The sequence below is a fragment of the Loxodonta africana genome, chromosome X, assembly GCF_030014295.1.
Source record: "Loxodonta africana isolate mLoxAfr1 chromosome X, mLoxAfr1.hap2, whole genome shotgun sequence".
In the NCBI taxonomy this organism is placed as follows: Eukaryota; Metazoa; Chordata; class Mammalia; order Proboscidea; family Elephantidae; genus Loxodonta; species Loxodonta africana.
In genome coordinates this window covers 52,523,253-52,531,709 of record NC_087369.1, presented here as the reverse complement: position 1 = coordinate 52,531,709, position 8,457 = coordinate 52,523,253, and the positions used below count along the sequence as shown (strand labels likewise).

Sequence of the window (8,457 nt, the reverse complement as noted above, 5' to 3'; positions counted from 1 at the left end):
GGGTAGTGTAACAGTTAACGCTCTGGGCTGCAATGCTAACTGAAGGTTGGAGGCTTGAGTCTACCCAGAGGCACCTCGAAAGAAAGGCCTGGCGGTCTACTTCTAAAAAAGTAGCCCTTGAAAACCCTAGGAATGCACTTCTACTCTGACACACATGGGGTCACCATGAGGTGGAATCGACTTGGGGGAACAACAGCAACAACATAACTTTAATACCAGAAGTAGAAGTTCCCCAGTTATAGTGTTCATGTAGCAAACTAATTTGGAAAACGTCTGACCTGGAGTCAATTCAACAGCATTTTTTAGAGAACTTTCTCAATTGCGAAAGCCCTGATGGCGTAGTGGTTAAGTGCTACGTCTGCTAACCTAAAGGATGACAGTTCAAATCCGCCAGGCGCTCCTTGGAAACTCTATGGGGCAGTTCTACTCTGTCCTACAGGGTCGCTACGAGTTGGAATCGACTCGATGGCAACGGGTTTGGTTTTTTCATTTCTCAATTGCATTACCTAATTATGAAAGTTCCTACGAGCACTGGTTTTGACAGGCCTGTGAAAGAAATGCTGGGGCTGCCTGCCATTAAGCATTCAGTCACGTACAGAGACCTAGTGACCTAAAAACTGAGGGTTCTTTTGCTAGACTTATGTTTTAAATGGACAGCACATTTCTGAAACGGAGTTAAAAGAGTATTTATTGAAAATTTCAAAAACTAATGGAGCCAGGGAATTAACATGTGATAAAGAAAAAGAAGAAAACAATAGAAAGGACCATACTTTACAATCCTAACAAAAGCTCTCACTTACTACCATTGTACCTTAGCACTAAAATTGACATTTCGACAAAAGCCTTACGTTAACCTTTTAAAATCCTTTAATGTTTAAAGACACTGAAACACAGAAATCCCACCCTCTTTCACCTACCCTAGCATTTCTCTCCTTTTGTGTAAATTTCTCCTTTTTTACTGAATCTTTTCCAGTAACTTCCACTGTTACTTCTACCCTCTTAAACTGAAAACAACTATTAATCTCATTTCCCCTTAAGCTACAACCCTGTTTCTGTTCTTCCCTTTTTTGTCATGGTCTATGGGAATGGCACCCCCTTGGAATTGTGCAGTGGGTAGTACGCTGGAATTGTCTATACTTGCTGCTTCCAATTTCTCTCCTCCCATTCTATCCTTACGCAAACTGCAATTAGGCTTTTGCTCCCACCCATCCATTGAAATAGCTCCAAAGGCCAGCAAATTTCTTCTGTAAAGGGTTAGACAGTAGAAATTTCAGACACTGAGGGCCACAAAGTCTGTAATGCATTCTCCTTTTATTTTTAACGACCCTTTTCAAAATGCAGAAACCACTCTTAGCTCACCTGCAACGTCACCAAATACCTCAGATGGTCAATTCCCACTCCTCGCCTTACCTCATCTATCAGCATTATTTAATACACACTTTGATCACACACTCCTCCTTGACAGACTGTCTTCACTTGGCTTCCAGGACATCATTCACATTCTCCTGGATCTCCTCTCACCTCACAGGTAGATCCTCTTCTAGCATTTTTTGCTAAATTCTTCAATGTCCCAAACTCTTACACGGGAATGCCCCAAAGCTCAAACTTGAGTTCTTTTCTCTATCTTCGCCCCTCTGTGATATTGTCTAGTCTCCTTAGTCCATCCAGTTGGTCTGGCTGCCTTTGACTCCTCTATCTTATACCCCAAATCCATCAGCTAATCTTGTTAGTTCTACCTTCAATATATCCCTGCTGCCACTCTGGGTCAAGCCACCATCTCTGAACCTGGATTACAGAAGTAATCTCCAAACTGGTCATGCTGTCTTAGGCTGGGTTCTCTCAAGAAGCAAAACCAGTAAAGTTTATAAATATATATAGAGAGAGATTTGTATAAAGGAAACCGCTCACGCGATTGTAGAGGCCAGAATGTTCTGTGTCCATGGATCAAGATAGAGATTTCTCCTGATTCATGTAGCTAAAGGGGCTGCAGAACCCAAGACTGGCAGGTCAGAAAGCAGGACTCTTCTTCCCAGGCTGTGGATATCGACGAATTCCAAAATTGGCAGGCAAGACCACGAGGATTCTCCTGAGTCATGTAGCTGCAGGTGCTGGTGAACCCAAGATTGGCAAGTTGGAGAGCAGGGCTTTTGCTCACAGACTGTGACGATTGACGAATCCCAAGATCAGCAGGTGAGCTGCTAGCTCAAGTCTCAAGAACCAGAGGTCAGATGAACAACAGGCAGCTGTAGGATCCAGTGCAGGCAAAACCCAGAACGTCCACTTATATTCGGCTGCAGCCACATGCTCATAAGAACTTCCCATGAGGCCATAGGAACAGACTAGGAAATGGAAGGTAATGCAACAGGAGTGGAGATCACGGGCATTTGGGCCACTCCCTCATGCAACTTACTTGTGTCTTCAGGTGCTGCTCAGGCCCAATCTCATATATAACCACTTCCATTTAATGATGGCATGCTGCTGGGCACGTCCAACTTTATGATCGTGTGGGTCAGACAACACCCAGTTCATGATGGGCAGTTCAGGCCACATAGTGACTAAGTGGCCCATGGTTAAGCGTTCTGTCTCTACTAAGGCCCAGTAACAAGCCAAAAGCTGTTTCTCAAAAGGACAGTAGTTACCTGCAGAAGATGGCAGGGCTTTGCTCCAAAATCCTAAGGGTCTGTGCTGTGATTTACCAATAGGGGCCTGCCAAAGACTCCAAACAGCATCTCTTTCTGCCACTGACACTTGCAGCACCACCAGATCAGCTGGATCATATGGCCTAAGTGGTAGAGCAGCTTGCATGGCAGCCTGAAACTACTGCAGAGCCTTCTCTTGTTCTGGGGGGCCCCACTCAAATCTAGCAGCTTTCTGAGTCGCTTCATAAGTAGCATGCCCAAATGAGGAATATGTTGCCACCAAAATTCAAAGAGGCCCACTAGGTGTTGTGCCTCCTTTTTAGTTGTGGGAGCAGCCAGGTGCAATAGTTCATCCTTCACTTCAGAAGGCATATCTCGGCATGTCCCACACCACTGGACCCCTAGAAATTTCACTGAGGTGGAAGGTGCCTGAATTTCTGTGGGATTAATTTCTCATCCTCTAGCATGCAAACGTTTTACGAGTAAGTCCAGAGTCACTGACACTTCTTCCTTACTAGGTCCAATCAGCATGTCATCAATATAATTGGACCAATATCACATCTTGTGGAAGGTAAAGGTGATCAAAGTCCCTGCAAACTACATTATGACACAGGACTGGAGAGCTGATGTAGATCTGAAGTATGCAGCTGAAGGTGTATTGCTGGCCTTGCCAGCTGAAGGCAAACAGCTTCCGACAGTCCCTCAAAACAGGTACAGAGAAAAAGGCATTAGCCAGATCAATAGCTGCATACCAGGTACCAAGAGATGTATTAATTTGCTCAAGCAATGAAACTACATCTGGAACAAAGGCTGCAATTGGAGTCACCACATAGTTAAGTTTTCGATAATCTACTGTCATTGTCCAAGATCCACCCATTTTTTGCACAGGCCCAATAGGCGAGTTGAATGGGGATGTGGTGGGAATCACCACCCCTGCATCCTTCAAGTCCTTGACGGTGGCAGTAATCTCTGCAATCCCTCCAGGAATGTGATATTGCTTTTGGTTTACTATTTTCCTAGGTAGAGGCTGTTCTCACGGCTTCCACTTGACTTTTCCAAGCATAATAGCCCTTACTCTATTTGTCAGGAATCCAACGTGGGGGTTCTGCCAGTTGCTGAGCATACCTATTCCAATTACACATTCTGGAACTGGGGAAATCACTACAGGATCGATGCAGGGACCCACTGGACCTACTGTGAGACGGACAAGAGCCAAGACTCCATTAATAACCTGACCTCCATATGCCCCCACTCTTATGGGTGGGCCACAGTGACATTTTGGGTCTCCTGGAATTAGTGCCAGTACATTGCCAGTATCCAATAATCCACCAAAAGTCTCATTATTTCCTTTTCCCCAATGAACAGTCACTCTCATAAAAGGCTGTAGATCCCTTTGTGGAAGGGTGGCAGAGAGATTAACAGTATAAATTTTATGCAGTGTATTGGAGTCTTTCCTCAAGGGGATTCGGCCTCCCCTTCATTCAAGGGGTTGTGGGTCTTTAAACTCGGCTAACTCTGGGAATTGATTGAGGGACCGTGACTCTATTCTGGTGATTCAAGTTAGACTGCTGTTCGCTTGACCTAGAATTCATTGCTTTGTTCAGATAGTAAATATTTAGTAGATTTCCTATTTATTTCACTACTAGGGACACCACGACTAAGTAGACAATGCCATAAGTCCATACCAGTAACACTATTTTGATTACTGCTTTGACTCCACTGTCCATTACTGTAACCATGCCTACCTTGTCTTTGTCGATTCAGTGCCTATGCCATGGGTCCAATCAGCCCCACTGTAGTTAGGTGTCTTAATTCCACTACGGCAGTTCCCACTGTCAAATCTTATTTACATAAAATAGCCATCAGAGCAGTCTTCAAGGATGCTGGAGCTCCCTTCACAAATTTGTTCCTCACAGTTGTGGTAAAAGGTGTGTCCTCTGGGCATTCCATGTGTGGGTCTGTGGGTCTAACCTGATAAATCCACTCCGGCATGACCATTTCCCTAAGACTTTGGATACTTTCTTGTATAGTATACCAAGGCAGGCCTGGTACTTCAGCTTGATTTAGTGTAGGCCACTGCATAATCCATGCTTCAGCAACCCAATCAAATAAACTATTAGATCCTTTCCTAACTTCTCGAGCTGAAACACTAAATGAAGAATCTGTGCTTAGTGGAGCCATATCAATAAACTCAGATTGATCCATCTTTATGTTCCTTGCACCATTATCCCACACCCTTAACAGTCGTTCCCACACATATTCCCCAGGTTTCTGTTTGTACATATTAGAAAAGTCAAGCAGTTCTTTTGGAATGTAGGGTACCTCTTCCTGGTTCACCCTTTGTACTTCACCTTTTGGGGCTCACTGGAATTTAAGCCTAGTTATAGGTCTAGAAGCCAGAATCCATAGTGTGGAATTGTTTTGAAAACATTCAGCACTGTCTTGTCAACCATCTACCTCAGGTGATGTCCCAGGCCATGACTCAGGCAAGAAGAGCTCTTCAGAGGCAGCTGGACTAGGGCTGATCTCATTAGATGGGAGTGGAGGGGCTAATGGTTTTTCTGGGCAGGGTGGTGTAGCAGACAAACATGAAGTAATCACTTCAGATGAGAGGGGTTCTGTTGGTAGGAGTGATTCAACAGAATTTAGGGGCTTGGTGTCTCCAGCTTCCTGATTAACTAACTGCCCATACGTCCCCATCACAAGTTTCAGGATCCCATTTCTTCCTAATCAATGCCCTCACTTTAACTTCAGACACCTCTACAGGTTGGCAATTGAGCTGGTGTTGTAATTCAGCCACTCTTACAATAAGACTCTGGGTTTGGTTTTCATTGAGGTCATTATGCAGCACTTGAGCTTTTACTCTGAAGGCCTGAGTGCATCTCTTTCTTTCACCAGTTTGTCCAGCGAAAGTAGAATCAACAAACAAGCTTCCTTATCCTTCTCATCATGACAAAACTCTAGAAAGATATCACACATGTGTTCACCCATAGCCTTGCCTTTCATCAGTACCTGATCTATTGGTGGTGATATTTTGCATATTTGTATTGCCACCTCATGCCATGGATTAGCAGTGCCCTCTTTACTGCTGGAAGCAGAGTCGTTAACATCTGTAAGACTAACCAGACCTGAGAATCAATTTAGAAAATGCATCCTTAGAATTTTGTTGCTCTAGAACCACTCTCGGTATCAAATTTCTTAGGCTGGGTTCTCTAGAGAAGCAAAACCAGTGAAGTGTATAAATATACATAGCCCAAAAATATACACAGAGAGAGATTTACATCAAGGAAACGGCTCACAGGATTGTAGAGGCTAGAACGTCCCAAGTCTGTGGATCAGCATAGATGCTTCTACTGATTCACGTAAAAAAACCCACTCCCGTCTAGTCGATTCTGACTCATAGCGTAGCCGCAGGCAAATCCAAGATCAGCAGGTTGCAGAAAAGGGCTCTTCTTCATACACTGTGAAGACTGACAAATTCCAAGATCGGCAGGCAATACTGAAAGGCTTCTCCTGAGTCATGTAGCTGCAGGGGCTGGCAAACCCAACATCGGCAGGTCGGAGAGCAGGACCCTTGCTTACAGACTGTGAGGATCGACGAACCCCGAGATTGACAGGTAAGCTGCTAACTCAAGTCCCAAGAACCTGTAGTCAGTTGAACAGGAGGCAGCTGCAGGATCCAGTGCAGGCAAAGCCAGAACCTCCACTTATATTCGGATGCAGGCCACATGCTCAAGGAAACTCCTTCAGTCGACTGGCTACTCACAGCGGAACCCATCATGGGGGGTGATCACATATCAACACTGAGAATCATGGCCCTAGCAAGTTGACACATAATCTTAACCATCACACATGCCATTTCAACCTTTCCCTCCTTCAGACTATCCAGAGAGTACCAGAGGGGATTTGGCTAAAAACTAAGTCAGATCATGTCACTCCTCCATTCAAAACACACCTACAGTTTCTCATTTAACTCAGAGTAAAATCCACTGTCCTTACAATGACCTACAAAGCTGATCATGATTCAGTCACCCTGATTCCGCTTGGATATGTCTACCCTTGTGATGTAGTGGTTAAGAGCTCAGCTACTAAGCAAAAGGTTGGCAGTTCAAATCCACCAGCTGCTCCTTGGAAACCCTATGGGACAGTTCTACTGTCCTATAGGGTTGCCATGAGTCAGAACCAACTCAACAGCGCCTAACAAGAACAAAAATCTCTTGCTCATCCTGCTCAGTCATGCTTGCCACCTTATTTTCCTTCAAATATGCAAGGCACATTCTTGCCTTAGGGCCCACTGCTCCCGCTTCTCCCTAGACCTAGAACTCTCTTATCACAAATGTCCTCAAAACTTACTCTTGTAACTCCTCAGGTCTTTATTCTAATATCACCTTCCAGTAAAGCCTTCTCTGATCTTCATATTTATGAGTGCAACCCCCTACCACCCATGTCCAATAGTCTCTAGCTCTCTTTTTAATGTCCTTTTTTTCCATAGCACTACTCTTATCATTATATAATATTCTATATGTATTGTTTATATGTTTATTGTCTGTTTACCTATACCAAGTAAGAAATTTTTGTGTGTTTTCTCTGCTGATGTGTCCCCAGAGCCTACAACAGGATGTGTACATAGTAGGTGCTCAGTATTTCTTTAAAAATGAATAAAACTACTATTACCTAGAACAGAGATGATCCCACCAATGGTACTATATCAAAAATAAATTCGTCTTAAAAAAAAAGTTACCTGTTTTATCCATAATTAAAGGCTAACCAGCAATAAGCCAAATATTTCTTAGAGTATTAATAAAAATACAAGTAATTTGGCAGTATGTTTTGAGAATATTTTTTTAACGTTTACTTTCTCACCCTTCAGTTCCACTTCTGAACATCCACCCCATGGAAACAACACACCGAAGGGGGGGAAAAAAAAAGGCCGTTTCTAAAAAAAAAACAAAAACTATGCACATAAATACTCAGAAGTAAAAACTTAGAAGTTAAATACCTAAGGATAATGTAACACTTGAATAAAGTAAGGCATATATTTTTGATAAAAATAATGCTCACTAAATCCATTCCTTTGTTTTAAAACTTTTAGTGGATCCACTTTGCCTTCAAGACAAATTATGCTCTTCCTTACTTCTACTTCCTTCAGCTTCATATTTTACCCTCTCCTCTTCATAAAATCTGTACGCAAGGTACACTTTACTGGTTCTCTCCTCTCCGAAATTCTTTCATTTCTGGAATCTCTAACGTCTTAGTTACGTGCCCTCCTAGGCCCTTGTAGCACTTTTCCACCAAAGTCATACTTCATAGTAATTTATGGTAACTGTTTCTTTACTGGTCTTTTTCTTCCACTCAAGCAGCCCTGGCCGGCAGTGGTTACGCACTTGGCTGCTAACTGAAAGGCTGGTGGTTCAAACCCACCAGCTGCTCTGTGGGACAAAGATGTGGCAGACTCCTTCTGTAAAGATTTACAGGCTACTCTTGTCCTCTAGGGTTATTATGAGTTGGAATTCGACTCGTTGGCAACGGGTTTAGTATATTTTCTTTTTGCTTCTTCCACTAGAGTGAATAACTAACACCTAGCATAATACCCGCAGCCATGGTGGCGCAGTGGTTAAGCAATCAGCTGCTAACCAAACAGTCAGCACTTTGAATTCACCAGCCGCTCCTTGGAAACCCTACGGGGCAGTTCTACTCTGTCCTATAGGGTCATTATGAGTCAGAATTGACTTGACAACAACTGGTTTTTTAGTATAGTACCTGACCTTAAGTAGGCACTATGTGCAGAAATGAACTAAGTAACATTACATAAACGTGC

At 43.4% G+C, this 8,457-nt stretch overlaps 1 protein-coding gene across 28 annotated transcripts in view; it reads right to left on the bottom strand.

Annotated features, from left to right (window-relative positions):
* Positions 1–8,457, bottom strand: part of KDM6A (lysine demethylase 6A) — a 288,116-nt gene that overhangs the window by 67,568 nt on the left and 212,091 nt on the right. The gene's annotated exons all lie outside the window — the stretch shown is intronic.